A 16,420-nucleotide genomic window follows, 5' to 3' on the forward strand; every position below is an offset into this window, starting at 1 on the left:
CAACCCTTTTCTCCCCCCGCCCTTTATTTATTTATTTTTTTCCAGACAAGGGCTCTCGTGATAGCTCTGAACCTCCTCAGGCTTCACTCTTGCTTCCAAGCCTTCCCTAATTTCTTCACATGCAACCCCAATCAGAAACTCTCAGCATCCTGCCGCGGCCCCAGGAATCAAACCCATTTCACCTGTTTTCAGCCAGTCTTGCCCTGTTTTTTTTTTTTTTTTTTTTTTCTAGACTTCCTAAATTGGAAGGATAAGTTATCTAAAGGCATCATGTAGCCAAACATTCCTAACCATGACAAATTCAAGAGGAGGAGGAGGAGGACAGAGGGGGAGGGAGGGGAGGAAGGAAGGAAAACTCACTGGCAATATATGATGGCATCTGACGACATAAGTGTGAAAGATTGGTCATTGTTCTGGAAATAGAACAGCAGCGCCGGACAAAAGATCACTCAGTGCCTGCCAGACTTTCTAATGGCTTCACCAAAGGCACCAGCCCTTAATATCGCCATTGCTTTCCAAGAACATGTCTGTGGCGTTATTATTAACACAGCCGAGCAGGTTATCAGGCTCAAAGCGAAATCCTTGGCTACAGACTTTAATTGCAGGTTATTTCAGCTAAGCGCTGTCTTAAGGTTCCAATAACGTGCAAATAAACGCTGACAAATGCCAGCATGGCAAGATCTTCCCGGGTTCAGGATGATGCAGGGGCCTGCCTCAATCTGAGGGACAAAGGGGGCAAGAGAGGGCTGGAGCCTTCCTCCTTCTCTTTCAATTAGCGTTCTTCTGGCAGCTCGCCAGGACTGAGACTCGGAAGTGCAAGACAGAAAGAAGTCCATTAGGTCACCGCAAGACTCAAGCGTTTGGTGAGCAGGTCCAAGAGAACAAAGAGATGAAACTAAGTGGCTAAAACTTTATCTTTGGAAACGTCTGGAAATTTCTGCTACTGAGTTCATTCATGCCACAATTATTTCCCAGGCTCTTGGTATCTGGAATAAAACCTGGATTCACCAGAAACAAAGAGGATGAATCAGGCACGGTGATGAATTCCTTTAACGTCAGCACTCGGGAGACAGAGACAAGCAGGTCTCTGTGAGTTCAAGGCCAGCCAGGGCTACACAGAGTGAGAGCCTGTCTCAAACTAAAATAGAATAGCCAGCACTTGGGAGGCAGAGGCAGGCAGATCCCTGTGAGTTTGAGGCTAGCCTGGTCTACAGAGTGAGTTCTAGGGCAGCTGGAGCTAAGTAGAGAGACCCTATCTCAAAAAAACCAAAAATCAATTGATGAGGGGGAAATTAATAAGAATCTCCAGTGTCAAAGGGCTGGTGGAGGCAGAAGCCAGACAGAGGCCTGCTGTAAGTCTGAGGCTAGCCTGGCTACATAGAGAGTTCAGCCTATGCTGCCTCAACACAAAACCAGCTAGCTCTAGGACAAGCATCATCACACTCAACAAAAATGTAGATTACGGCCAGGCGGTGGCCGCACACGCCTGTAATCCCAGCACTCGGGAGGCAGAGGCAGGCGGATCTCTGTGAGTTCGAGGCCAGCCTGGTCTACAGAGTGAGTTCCAGGAAAGGTGCCAAAGCTACACAGAGAAACCCTGTCTCAAAAAAAACCTAAAAAAAAAAAAAAAAAGATGGAGGCCGGCAAGGTGACGGAAAGCCGGGAGAGAACATGGCTCCGCTGTGATGACAAGGAGGTGGAACCACCTGGAGCTTCTAAGCCTCAGCTCGCTGCCGGTGGAGCCTGAGGCCTCCAGAAATGATAATGAATGGCTGTTCTTTAGGCCCCAGAGTCCCTGGTGCTCTGTCACTGTGACCCCGATGAACAAACAAGGAGAGGAATGGAGGAGTTGAGTAAGCCAGATGGGAGCCTAGAGGGATGGAGCCTGGAGGCAAAGGGGTAAAAACCAAGACCAGGATGCTGGGAATCGTTATGGTCCTGTTTCCAGAGAGAAGCGAGGGCGTGAACCCCCAAGTCCTCCCGCCTCGGTCAATGCAACACCTGGGAGCCATCTCCGACATTTCGCGTGGCCCCAAACAACAGACCAGCTGCTGAATCATCCAGGTTGCTTCCTCTCTTGAAAATATACCTAGAGCCAGGTGTAGAAAATATACCTAGAGCCAGGTGTAGCGGCGCACGCCTTTGCTCAGGAGGCAGAAGCAGGGGGATCTCTGTGAGTTTGAGGTCAGCCTGGTTGACAGAGCGAGTTCTAGGACAGCCTCCAAAGCTACAGAGAAACCCTGTCTTGAAAAGCCAAAAAGAGAGAGAGAGAAAAGAAAATATACCTACAGTCTGGTCTCTTTACTGACATGGCTAGGCTTTTATCCACACCCTCCTAACTACCAGCTTGCTTCCTGGTGCCCCAACTTTTAAACTTGTCTTCAATATATTTGACTGAGGAAGAGTTGCAGGAAAGACGGGAACATAAGTTATCATAGTGCAAGGTTCCTATCTATGAGGATGAAAACGTCACAGAGATGGATGGTGGTCACGGCGGCAGTGGCACAACACTATGAGCATAAGCACTGCCAAATGCAAATTTAAAAACAATTAGAATGAATGAAACGGAAGCTGGAGGGTCCTAAGTTCGAAGTCAGCCTGGGTGACCATAATAGGACCCTGCCTCAAAATACCAAGGGCTGGGAAACTATCACATGGATAGAGCACATATTTATCATGCACGAAGCCCTGGGGTCATTCCCTGGCACACACAGAAAATGAAAATGGTAACGTGTGTGTGTGTGTGTGTGTGTGTGTGTGTGTGTGTCTGTGTGTCGCACACGCGCCAAATTCATGCATACACATGCAAAAGCCAGAGGACCACCTCAGGTGTCCTTCACCTTCCACCTTGTCTTTTTGAGACAGGGCCTCTCACTGAAGCAGAAGTTCACTGATCTGACGAAACTAGCTAGACCACAAGCCCCAGGAATCCTGTCTCTCTCCCCGGGGCTGGGAATACACGTATGAGCTGCATCTCCCTCTCCTGAACTGGGTAGGGACGATGTACGCTCAGGTCCTGTGATTGCACATCACCGTCCACCCACATCCAGGATGTTAACTTCTGTGCCCCATACACTTCACCACAATTAATAAAACCCACCCCTCCAAAAAAGAAATCTTTCAGTAAGTCCCTCAGACACTCTGCATCAAACATCAATCCTTTTCCATGCCCTCCAATATTCACTTGCTCTCCCAGACCCCGCCTGATTCATCCATGTCCGTGTCACCCCCAAACCTCTAATCCTTGACCCGTAAGCCCCCATTACCAGGTCATTCCCCCCCCCCCAGTCAAAACCAGTCCCCCACACCACCATTACCCCCAGCCCTTGTTCATGGTCCCACGTGGCACTAACCCAACTGGCCAATCTTTTTTTTTTTTTTTTTTTTTCATAGGTCAGGTGGATAACTTTATTTCTTGTGCAATTCAAGCTGAGACCCTCCTTTATTATACAGTTTTACTAATGTTATAGACTTCTAACTTCTTTTTATTTATTTATTTATTTATTTATTTATTTTGTGATATATATTTTTTATTTTACAATACCATTCAGTTCTACATATCAGCCATGGGTTCCCCTATTCTCCCCCCTCCCACGCCCTCCCCTTACCCCCAGCCCACCCTCCATTCCCACCTCCTCCAGGACAAGTCCTCCCCCGAGGACTGTGATCAACTTGGTAGACTCAGTCCAGGGAGGTCCAGTCCCTTCCTCCCAGACTAAGCCAAGTGTCCCTGCATAAGTTCCTGGTTTCAAACAGCCAACTCATGGAATGAGCACAGGACTTGGTCCCACTGCCTAGATGCCTCCCAAACTGAGACAGTCAATCAACTGTCTCACCTATTCAGGGGGCCTGATCCAGCTGGGAGCCCCTCAGCCTTTGGTTCATAGTTCATGTGTTTCCATTCATTTGGCTATTTTTTTTCAATAATTGAGTAAAATTGAAATTTATTATATGCCACAGTCGTCCTAGGGACCTCCATGCTATATATATAGCCTCTATGGTTCTATGGGTTGTGGTCTGATTGTTCATTTTATATCTAGAATCCACCAATGAGTGAGTACATACCATAACTGTCTTTCTGGGTTTGGGTTACCTCACTCAGGATGATTTTTTCTAGTTCCATCCATTTGCCTGCAAATTTCATGCTTTCATTGTTTTTCTCTGCTGAGTAGTACTCCATTGTGTATATGTACCACATTTTTTTCATCCATTCTTCCGTTGATGGGCATCTAGGTTGTTTCCAGGTTCTGGCTATTACAAATAGTGCTGCTATGAACATAGCTGAGCATGTATCTTTATGGTATGTATCAGCATTCTTTGGGTATATGCCCAAGAGTGGGATGGCTGGGTCTTGAGGTAGTTCGATTCCTAATTTTCTGAGAAACCGCCATACTGATTTCCACAGTGGTTGTACAAGTTTACATTCCCACCAACAGTGGAGGAGTGTTCCCTTTGCTCCACATCCTCTCCAACATTGGTTGTCATTGGTGTTTTTGATCTTACAACTGGCCAATCTTTTATTTGTTTGTGTCCGCTCTAACCTATAGGCTCCACGAAGACAAAAGATGAAGCTGCTTTTCTGCGTCCAGCAGCCGGTACAGGGCAAGTCACCTGTTCACTGTCCAACCAACAGGAGGGAGAAAACTGACAAAAACACCACTAATACTCCCAGGGGGGAAACGGGGCTTGGTCCCTTCTAGCCTCTGGGCACATCTTCCCCGTTCAGTCATGTAATCAATCCATCCCTTAATCAATATACTTAAACTTTGCTTAAATGTAGTTCTGTGTAGAGACCCCGCGGTAGTATGTATGGCTGACTCACTGCCACTGAATCCATGGCCTGTAGGACGCCCATCGGACGCATAGTTTCGCGACATGTCACAACCTGTGCTGCAGAACAAGGAGCAGCAGTGTGCTTAGGGGCAACTTAGGAAGAGAGAGAGGCTTTGGCAGACCTCAGTGAGCCAGGCCATCCCACGAGCTGGACCGAGTGGGTCCTGCGTGAGTCACCCTGAACTGTGGCTGGACTGGTGTCAGGCTGGGGGACCCTAGGGGACACATGGACAGAAAGCCAACTTCTGCGTCTGCGAGTCTTCGGGAGGCCTTGGAGCCCGACCAAAGGGTTAAAAAAAAACAAGGGTTGGGGATTTAGCTCAGTGGTAAAGTGCTTGAGTACAAGGCCCCGGGTTCAAATCTCAGGTCCAAAAAAAAAAAAAAAAAAAAAAAAAGAGACAGGGAGAGGTACAGGTGGTCCCCAGGGTACCTCTTATGGAAGAAGGTGTCCCAGGGTGGGATCTGCCTAAGCTGCTCCTCTGATGGGGTGGCCAGGTGGCCTACAAGTGAGGGTCACACACGGTGACTGGAGTTACACATTTACTTGTCCCCCACCCCCCAACTAATGCTCAAAATACGTAGGCTTTGGTGGGTACTGGAGCTGAGTGTACCTTAACTCATGGCCACCCCAAAAGCATCAGGGCCAGGTGGTAACAGTAGATGGATCTGGAGATAAGATAGTATAACTAAGAAGGATGCCGGGCGGTGGTGGCGCACGCCTTTAATCCCAGCACTCGGGAGGCAGAGCCAGGCGGATCTCTGTGAGTTCGAGGCCAGCCTGGTCTACCAAGTGAGCTCCAGGAAAGGCGCAAAGCTACACAGAGAAACCCTGTCTCGAAAAACCAAAAAAAAAAAAAAAAAAAAAAAAAGAAGGACTAAGCTGGTTCTTGGGATGGACTGTGACTCCCTCCAAGAGGGTATGGTGTATATTTCTCCACTGCAAGAAAACATTCTGGGGTGGATAGCTTCCTGGGCCACACCCTGTAGACCACTGTTGGGGAATTTCAGCTAAGAGCACACAACATCAAGTTAGTTATGTGTGGCCAGGCATGAAGAAAACCTACAAAACTGCCCCCACCCCCGAGTAGGGTGGGGGTGTTCAAACAACACAGACTGCCCAGGAGCCATGATGGAACAACAGAAGCCATTAGAGAATTAGAAAGGATGGAGATTGTTCAGCCAGCTCGGAGCCCTTTCAACAGCCCAGAATGGCCTGGGAAAAAACCAGATGGCTCCTGGAGAATGACTGTGGATCACAGAGAACGAAATAAGGCAGCCACCCCACCCCACCCCCATCCACATCGTTCTAACACCCAGCACAAGCCATGGGGTCTTTTCCATGCCGCCTTTGACCTCGCTAATGCATTTTCTAGCATTCCTTTGGCTTCTGGGTTCCAACATCAATTTCCATTCATGAGGAATAGTCAACGACATTCCGAGTACTTCTGCAAGGCTCCAGGCACAGTCCCACTATTTGTCATGGGAGGGTGGCCTGAGACCTTGCTTTGAAGGAAAGAGGATGGGGCCAGGTGGCGGTGGCGCACGCCTTTAATCCCAGCACTCGGGAGGCAGAGCCAGGCGGATCTCTGTGAGTTCGAGGCCAGCCTGGTCTACAGAGCGAGATCCAGGACAGGCTCCAAAACTACGCAGAAAAAACCAAAAAAAAAAAAAAAAAAAAAAAAGGAAAGAGGATGGAAATCAATCTATAGAAGATACAAGAGCCAAGCATGGTTATAAAATTCTTGGGTGGTATTACGGTCTGGTAAAACGCATATGATACCTGACTATGTTATTGGCAGAATCCTGGAACAGCCTGTGTCAGTGTAAAGCTATGGGGAGCTACGGGGTGGGGGTGGGGGGCTGGGTCAGGGTCTTGGGATATTGGCAGATTTTCACACCCCATCTTGCCTAAGCAGCCCATCCTCCGTATAACTTGATCAGGAAAAGTATTAAGTGGGGTTGGGACAGAGCGGCTCAGGAGGCTGTGGAACAGGCCAAGATCCTTGTGGGACAGGCGGAACAGCTGTGTGCCCCACTCCCTGAGGGTTCCTTCCAATCGGCAGTCACCAGAAGTTGGGGTGACAGGCTGGGGGCTCCCACTAAAGACAGCGGAGCAAACAGTTCCGGTGGGGGCTTTGGTCTCGGTCACAGAGAGGAGCAGAGCTGGGTGCCCAGCACCAGGCAGGAACTGGTTAGCCCGATACAAACCACTGCGACAGGTGGAATCTATTACTAGGTCCACCCCAGTGGTCGTCAAAACAACTTCCCACTAAAGGACTGTATTTTTTTTCCCCCGGGGCTGAGGACCGAACCCAGGGCCTTGTGATTGCTAGGCAAGCGCTCTACCACTGAGCTAAACCCCCAACCCCAAAGGGCTGTATTGAAGGCCTCTTGGCCAGTCAGTCCCCTCTCTGGTATGGCACAGAACCACACTCTGCAAAGGGGGCATGCATACTTACAACAGTGAGGCATGGTGTCTACCAGCCCCATCACTGATTGCCACGTGGGCTCTCCTAGGACCACTGAGTGTCCTTTAAAGCCACTGAGAATGCCCCAGGAATGGAACCCACAGCTAAAACAGTTGAAGTCCTGGAAGGGGCTACCAGCCACCCATGGAGATGCCTCCAACATGGAGGGTACCGGTAGACACACCAAACAGAAATGGATAGCTGTAACAAGACACAGGGACACAGATAGGATGTGGCTGGAATAAGGAGAAGGAGGCAAACGTAGCTAAGGAGCTGAGCTAAAAGCATTATGGGTAGCAGTAACTCATGAGACTTGGCCGGCGACAGTCTATACTGACGGGGGGTACACAGAGGCCTCGCTTGATGGATGGCTCATTGGAAAAAGGAGGACTGGCAGATGCTGGGTCGGGCACCATGGGGGCAATCAACGTGGACAGAAATATCTAACAGAGTTTAATTGGAATCCGTGGTCGTTTTCCATGTGGCAGCCCACAGCTCATTAAGTCCCCCTGGCCATTAGGAAGCAAATGCCCTTACCAAGATATGGGTCATTTCACCTCAGGTACCCCTGATTCACATAAAGTCTGGTCCGAGGGGCGTAGCATGAATCTTAAAAGTTCTTATTAATAAAATCAAACCTGAGCCAGGTATTGGGGTGAACGCTGGAAGATCAGAGAGACAGAACAAGCCACAGCTAACCTCACCTGGCCAACTTCTCAGCTGATCTTGTTTCCTCCGACTGGAAGCCTCTGTGTCCTCATATCCAAATGGCTCTCAGCTGAACTGTGCTGCTCAAAACCTAAAAGCTTAACCAGCCAAATGCTTAACCAGCCAAATGCTTCTAGTTTCTGGTCCTCATGCCTTATATACCTTTCTGCTTTCTACCACCACTCCCTGGGATTAAAGGCTCGCTTTCTGGGATTAAAGGCGAGAGTCACCATGCTTGGCTGTATCCTTGAACACATGGATTTCTGCCTCTGAAATGCTAGGATTAAAGTGTGCTACCACTGCCTATCCTAAGTACCCAGTGGCTTTTCTGTTCTCTGACCCCAGATAAGTTTATTAGGGTACACAATATTTTGGGGAACACAATACCACCACAGAGGGGATCCACCTTAGGTTGGAAAATAGCTAAGGCTGCTGGCATGCCTGTGAAATAGCCTGATATTTTACACACTGTCAAAACATCTGAGGCCTGGGGCTGGAGAGATGGCTCAGGGGTTAAGAGCACTGATTGTTCTTACAGAAGACCCAGGTTCAGTTCCCAGCACCCACAAGGCAGCTCACAACTGTCTGTAACTCCAGGTCCAGGGGACCCGAAACCCATGGCAAAACAGTAATGCACATAAAACAAAGAAACAAAAAAAAGTCTGAGGCCTGTTTATGGTTAAAGCCTCGACAAATGGATGCTCTGAAGGGACACGTTACATAACCTGTCCCATGAGAGATCGTCAGGTAGACTTTTGAGCATCTATCCCAAGAAGTGAGGGATGCAAATGTGCCGTCCCCTGTGTGGACACAACCACAGGCCTCTTACGAGCATGTCCATGCAAGCGAGCAAGAGGGGAGACCAGCCTTAAGGGGCTCACCCAACTCAAGTGTCAGCCATTTCACAAACACTAAGGTACAGAATGGGGCTGAAGACAGCCAGGTACTTTCACAGCTACCTTACGACCCAGCTGGGGACAGGTTAATTCCAAGGGGAAAAAAAAGGGTTATTAAACAACAGCTAAAGAGTTCTAACCTAAATGGTACCCTACAGTGGTGGGAAAAGACACCCCCAGAGGCTCTAAGGTTATTGGATGAAAACACCAGCATCAGGGATGGGCTACCTCCCATTGTGTAATCAGCCAGAGAAGCCCCCCCCTTCCCCCCCAGGACCCACAAACCATAAAAGCTATTGCTACCGCTGTTGGTTATATGCCAGAAGTAGACAGGAAGGCCTTATCGCTAAAGACACTGCATGTGCCTGTAAGACATGAAGAAATTAAGCTAGGATTGAACTTGGAAACTCCCTGATGCCAGCCCTGAGGAGCCATGCTGGCGGCTAGAAATGCCTGCCACCGTTTCTGCTCGGCTATGGATCCTGTGTGCCAAAACGCCAACATGCCAGGCAGGATGTGCCTGCTTGTGCCATCATGGCTCAGCTACCATGGGTGACCAACAGCCTCCCAGTTGGGTTTAAGACCTGCTCCATAAGAGGGAGGGTACAGTGAGAGGGTATTGTAAGCCAGAACAAAAAACCTGTGGCTGGGGAGGTCAGAGGTCCCAATGGGCAGGCAGCTTCTGCGGTTTTTCTAGATGGATGTGATATGCCTGTCAGACGGCCTTCTAAACATGTGTTTACAGCTACAGGTCACTGTCAACACACGCCTCAACTCCTAACCACTGGTGAGGCTCCTGAGAACAAGTGACAAGTGACTGTTACTGTGACATGGTGGCCTGGTTCTTAGCTACAGCTCTATAGTCACCCCCTCCTCCAAGGCTCAGGAATCATGGAAGAGAGGGAAAAAGAAAGAAAGAGAGAGAGAGGGAAGGAGGGAGGGAGGGAGGGAGGGAGAGAGAGAGAGAGAGAGAAAGATAGAGAAAGAAAGAAAGAAAGAAAGAAAGAAAGAAAGAAAGAAAGAAAGAAAGAAAGAAAGAAAGAAAGAAAGATGTAGATCCGGAAAAAGGGATGGAGTGTTGTTTAACAGTCTTCTGAGTAGAGGTTGGTTTCCTAAACAGATTAAAATACCCCATCCAAGGGACTAGAGAGATGGCTCAGTGGGTTTAGAGCCCTGGTTGGTCTTCCCGAGGACCGAGGTTCAACTGCCAGCACCCACATGGTAGCGCTCAACCACCTGTAACTTCAATCCCAGGGATGCAATGCCCTCTTCTGGCCTCCAAGGGTACTGCATGTACATGGTATGCAGGGAAAACCATAGACATAAAATGAAAATAAATTAAAAACAAGCAAACAAGCCCGGCGGTGGTGGCGCACACCTTTAGTCCCAGCACTTGGGAGGCAGAGGCAGGCGAGTCTCTGTGAGTTCGAGGCCAGCCTGGACTACAGAGTGAGTTCCAGGGCAGGCTCCAAAGCTACACAGAGAAACCCTGTCTCAAAAAACCAAAACCAAAACCAAAAAAAACCCCGAGCAAACAAAAAACCCACTCCATCCTACAAAAAACTCCTTAAGCAGGAAGGTACAACTGACTCAACAAAAGCTTCAGGAAGTCCCTGAAACTGACCAGATTCACTAGGCCCCACCCGGCCAGACTAAGCAATAGAAGCTGAGGGTACAACTCAGGAAAAAGACTCTGCAGACAAGGCAAGCTGCAAGGAAGATTCTCAGACAGACCAGCCACCTGGAAGGAAGCAGCAGAAACCGGCCACACTGCCTGGAAGAGGTTTAGATCAACTGAGGCACTTAGAAAGGACAGACTGTGGTCCGCTGTGGGTTCCCATCTGGGATGAGACCAGGCCTCTCCACATGGAGCTCACACTAAGCCCGGCGAGTCCCAGGCTTGCATGTGTCTTGGCCTCCCGAAGCAGGCCAGTGCTGGAACGGCGGGCACCCACTGCTGGGTACAGCTTCCTCCATGGAACCTTCTAGAGGACAAACTCCGGGTCCCACACTTGCACAGCACGCACTTTAGCAACCCGGCACCTTGCTTTCTCGGCCGGTCTGGGTTCCTTGTCCAGGCCAGCAGAGGCTTCTGTCATTGCCTCCCAGGCTGCCGGGGGAGCCACCTAGCGCCTGACAGAGAGTCGCTGCCTCGTGGGGGCTTTCACACAGTCTGTCTTGCTCCTAGGGAACTGGCCAGCTGACACCCTTGGCCTTTGACACCCTCTCCTCACAGACCTTGACTTAGTGGCAAGAGAGCTCGCGTCTCAGCTGCCTACGGGGCCCCAGGGGCGCATTCTTAAGAAACAGCTCCACTCCAGAGCCTGGGGTTGGTTTCTGCTAGGGCCAAAAGGAAGAGATAGGCGATAGCTTCTTAAACCAGTCTGTCTGTCCGTCCAGTGCCCCCTCCCCCAGGACACACCAGCCCATTTCAGCAAAGCCCTCAGGACGTCACAGACATTAAACTCCAGGGGCCAGTTATGGTGAGGCATGCTTACAATTCCAGCACTTGGGAGGTAGAGGCTGGGGGTGGGTGGGGGGAAGATCCGGAATTCAAGGCCAGTTGACTACCAATCAAATTTGAGGGTAGCCTGGGCTATATGAGATCCTATCGCAAAAAAAAAAAAAAAAAAAAAAAAAAGGGAAGCTCAGGGGCAAAAGAAAAAAAAAAGAAGAAAGAGAAACCACTGCTCAGCACGGGTAACTCAAGGATGGGCAATCCCCCACACCTCCTCTGGGTCCTCTGCTTTTTCTTGATGCTTGGGAGACAGGGTCTTAATCTGAAGCCTGGACCGGCTTTAAACTCACCCTTCTGGATCAGGCCAGGAGTGCTAGGACCGCAGGGGTGTGCAGCTAGGAAGAATCAGCCGCCTGTGGGTGGGCTGGTTCAGAGTTGTCCAGTAGTCACACATCACAACTGCATAGAGCTAGAATAGCTCCTGACCAATGGTCTGATGCAGGGGGTTGATGTCCTTGTTCTTGTTTGCTTGAGGCTGCCCTTAAACTTGCCATACAGCGGAGTATGATTCTAAACTCCTGACTGACCCCTCCTCTACAGGTATGCACTGCTACACCATAAAGGGTTTTACCATAAAGGTATTTTACAGACGGTATCTCGTAGCAACCTTGCCAGAATCACACTGCTAGCCCCTTTTACAAACGAATAAACTGAGGCTTAGACGTACCCAGGAGCGCACAGCTAGTCAGTGGCAGGGCCAAGTGGTATCAGTCACCATGTCTGACTTTGGCCTTAAAGCACATGCTCACGCGCTTGGAATAATCTCGAAGTTTTCAGAAGCAGGGCTTCCTGGGGCTCACCAGGAGCCTACCGAACTTTCAATGTCAAGGGCAGGACCCAAGACAGCTCTTAAAAATACTTACTTGTGCCGGGCGGTGGTGGCACACGCCTTTAATCCCAGCACTCGGGAGGCAGAGCCAGGTGGATCTCTGTCTGTGAGTTCGAGGCCAGCCTGGGCTACTAAGTGAGTTCCAGGAAAGGCGCAAAGCTACGCAGAGAAACCCTGTCTCGAAAAACCAAAAATAAATAAATAAATAAAATACTTACTTGTTTAGTTAGTGTGTACATATATGTGTGTGACGGAGAGACAGACAGACAGAGACAGACAGAGAGTGTATTTGTGTCATAGGACAACTTGCAGGAGTTAGTTCTCTCCTCCGCCACGTGGGTTCTGAGCACCAAACTCAGTTGTCAGAAGCGGCAGGAAATTCCCTCCCTGAGCCATCTCACTTCTTCTGAGACGAGGTTTTGCTTCGTACCTCTGGGTAGGTCGCTACGAACTTGCTCTGGAGCCCGGGCTGGTCTTGCTACCTTTTCACAAGTTTCCCGGATGAAGCTGGTGTCCCCAGCCTGAGGATACCGCCTCTCGAGGAAGCGACAGAGCCCTCCCCCGATCAGAGGCTGATAACGAACCACCACTGCTGATACCAGCGGCTTCACCACACCCCATGGGCCATATTTCATTCATGTAATTACTCTGTAACTCAAGTACAACACAGGAAGTTAGTTCTTGGCCCTTTGGCGGAGTGATCTGGCCTTTTCAGGGGCAGACTGCACGTCACACCCGAAGGACCCCCAGCCTCCCGTATCTAACCTATCTGCCCAAACGCAGAGGAAGGGGAAGAGAAACGAAGTAAAACCACAGGGGACATGGGACCTGTGTCGCTTCCTCTCACATCCTGCAACCGTCCTGTGAAGTCCCCAAAGAACCCAGTGGCTCGTGACTTTCATCCCCACACTCGGGGGAGGCCAAGGCGAGTGGGATCTCTGGAGTTTGAAGCCGGCCTGGTCTACGTAATGAGTTCCTGGCCAGTCAGGGCTACACACAGTGAGGCTTTATCAAGAAAGAAGTGGGAGGGGACGCTGAACTAATAATAATAATGACCACGAACCCTTCTGAAGCTACACTCCAAAGAAAATTCTTGCAATCACTGAAACTCAAAGGGTATCTGGTCTGGCCACTAGATAAAAGAGATTAAGAGCTGCTGACCAGTGGTGGCGCACGGCTTTAATCCCAGCACTCAGGAGGCAGAAGCAGGCAGATTTTTGAGTTCGAGGCCAGCCGGGTCTACAGGGCAAGTTTCAGGATAGCTAGGGCTACATAGAGAAACCCTGTCTCCAAGCTCCTCTCCCCCTACCCCGCATAAAAAAAGGGGGTGGGATTAAGAAGCAGGAGGCTCCAACAACTGTCTTGTTGGGGAGGGGGGCAGCTGCACCTCAACCTCCTCTTTGGGTGGTTTCCTTTGAGAATGGACCAGGCAAGCCGGGGGCTTCGAGTGTCTGGCTGGTGAGCAGAAGTTCAGCTCCATAATAAGGCCAAGGTCAGAGGCTGGGATTCAAACAAACGTAAGCCCCCACTGCCTTGCCTCCGGGGTCACAGACAGGACCCCCAAATCCCACCATCTGGCTATGAAAGGAAGCAGCCAGGGTGTAGACAGATCAAAACAAGTCCAATGTCACCCACGGAAACTGCCAATTGGGGGAACAGTGATGGATGGTGGGCAGTGGTATCCTGGAGCTCAAGGACACCCCACCAGAAAGGACCTCGCAGCACCTAATCAGTTCCAGAAAGGGGCTTTGTTCTCCTGGAGGGAGGTGGGAGATCAAAGCATTTCTTGCTAATCACCCTTGAGCATTAATTACGGGTAGGGTAACCGGACCCAGAGCAGACCCTGCTCCCTGCCATCGCATCCTGGTGGCCTCCGGGAGCACCCTTGATCTTTCAACCCCACGGGCATCAAATGGGAAGGAAGCAAACTGCCAACCTGGGAACCCGGGGACCCCGCGTGGCCCAGGCAGCCAGTCGTTCAGTCATCCCTTCCTTTCCTGTGAACTTTTTAACCTTCCCCGCCAGGAAATGCTCAAGGGTGGCGCTGCCCTCCCCCTACCGCCCCTCCGCCACATTTCACCGAGTTCTCGCAGAAACGCTCGAAAAGCTGGTGTGGCCTGAGGCACGTGGTGTGCCTTTCCGAGTTCGTCCCCATGGAGCGTTATGGCGACAGCACCCACCGCCTAGCTTTGTTGGAGGGACAAAGAAAAATCTAAAAATGTCTGTCGCGGTGGACAGGGGTAAGATGATGTGAAAAGCTGGAAGACCAAAAACATTTTTTTTAATTAAAAATTATTGGCCCTATGTCTTGGCTCACGTGGGCTGTAACCCTGGCACTTGGAAGGTGGAGGTGGGAAGACTGCCATGAGCTGAGGCAGCCTGGGCTCCCTACAAAGTGAGTTTTAAGAAAGCCTGGACTCCAGAGAGAGAACGTCTACCCTGAACACCACTGTCCGCAACGGTTTCGCTGAGGCTCCCTGCCACACATTCTGAGATTACAGTGGACAGCATCAGGTTTGTCTTTTTGAAAACCCCTGCTCTGTAGATCCCCATTCTTCGCCTGGAGCAACACCTCGGCTGGACAGGACGAGGGCTAACATCAGAGCTGACCTTTGCTATACAGAGCCACACAACCCAGACCCAGCTGGGAGCTTCACCACACTGTCGTGGACTGAGACGGAGCGGGTCCTAGAACCCTCCACATTCCTACCAAGGGGGTCAGATCTTAGGGGGATCCAGTTTTTGATCTCTTAAGCTTCACTAAGTTTTAGGGAATTCAATAACCCCCGGGTGATGGGCGCCCTTTCCTCAAAGAATCCCACATTTGGGAACAGAGGCTTGGGTGAGAATCAAACTGTGAAAAGAATCATCAGTGAATGCACCCTTCCACAGAAGTAAGAAACGAGCCACAGAGGCACTTCTGAGTGTTTCCCTCAAGTGCTGGAGTCCAAACCTTGAGGTCACCCCCACTAAGTCATAGCCTCAGCTGAGTCAGGGTCTTATGTAGCCCAGGCTGGCCTCAAACTGCTATGTGACAGAGGCTGGCTTCGAAATCCTCCTGCCTCAGCCTCCCAAGTGCTGAGATGACAGATGTGTAACTATTGTGTCGTCGCCATTTAAACAAGTGAGCCATACACGGTGCCGCGTGCCTGTAAACCCGAGTACTGGGCAGAATGAGGCAGGAGGATCTCTAGGAGTGTGAGGCCAGCATGGACTGGTAAGCTCTAGGGCAGCCCGGCTTACAGAGTGAGCCCCTGTTACAAACACACATCCGGAATTACCCTTAGTAAACCTTAATAATTCATCCAGTTAAACTGATATCTCAGAAAAATGGTCATTTCGACTAGGGTTGCCAGATTTACCAACTAAAAATACAGTGTGCCTAAATTATATGTCAGATGAACATGGTCTTTTGGACATGAGTATATCTCTCATAATGCTGGGGTCACACCTATATGAAGAATTTATTTGTTGTTCATCTGACATTCAAGTTTTACTGGGCATATTTTTTTTTGTGCAGTCAAGCAACACTAATAATATGGAAATTAATAAGGTAGCTTACATTTTTCTCCTGCTGTCTTTGAAATCTGCTGTCTATCTTATGCATACAGCCCCTTTCAATGTGGGCAAGTCATGTTTTAAAAGCACAGGACTTCACATGGCTGGTAGCTGTCACTGTTGACAGTTCCTATAGGTCTAGAAAGTCCTTTTCAGCGTCATTTATAATAGGGAGAAAGAAAGAGTCAGAAATTGGCAAAACACCGGTTGGGGCTACTTAATAGCAATATTTTGTTGGAGATGAGAGCCAGGGCTTCAGGCATGCTAGGCAGGAGCTCTACCGCTGAGCTACATACACCCAGAGCTCAGATAACCTTGTCTTTTGGCTTGCAGTTGGGGATCCAACCCTAACACAGAGCCTTTCCTGTGACGCCCAATGTTTTGCCACTGAGCTTAATTTATTGAAATAGGTTAACCGTGTTGCTCTAGCTGGCCTTGAACTAGCCTCGTAGCCCAGGCTAGATTCAAACTCTACTTTCTCTTAACTCCTTGAGTGCTGGGAGTGTGTGCCACCAGGAGCAAAACTGGTTGAAAGCCACTTTCACAGGGGTCGCCTAAGACCATCCTGCATATCACACGTTTACATCACGATTCCTAACAGCAGCAACAT

At 49.8% G+C, this 16,420-nt stretch overlaps 1 protein-coding gene across 22 annotated transcripts in view; it reads right to left on the reverse strand.

Moving 5' to 3' along the window:
- Kdm2b (lysine demethylase 2B) overlaps positions 1 to 16,420 on the reverse strand; it is a 152,129-nt gene that overhangs the window by 42,450 nt on the left and 93,259 nt on the right. The window lies entirely within an intron of this gene.

The sequence above is a fragment of the Peromyscus maniculatus genome, chromosome 23 (assembly GCF_049852395.1).
Source record: "Peromyscus maniculatus bairdii isolate BWxNUB_F1_BW_parent chromosome 23, HU_Pman_BW_mat_3.1, whole genome shotgun sequence".
Classification (NCBI taxonomy): domain Eukaryota; kingdom Metazoa; phylum Chordata; class Mammalia; order Rodentia; family Cricetidae; genus Peromyscus; species Peromyscus maniculatus.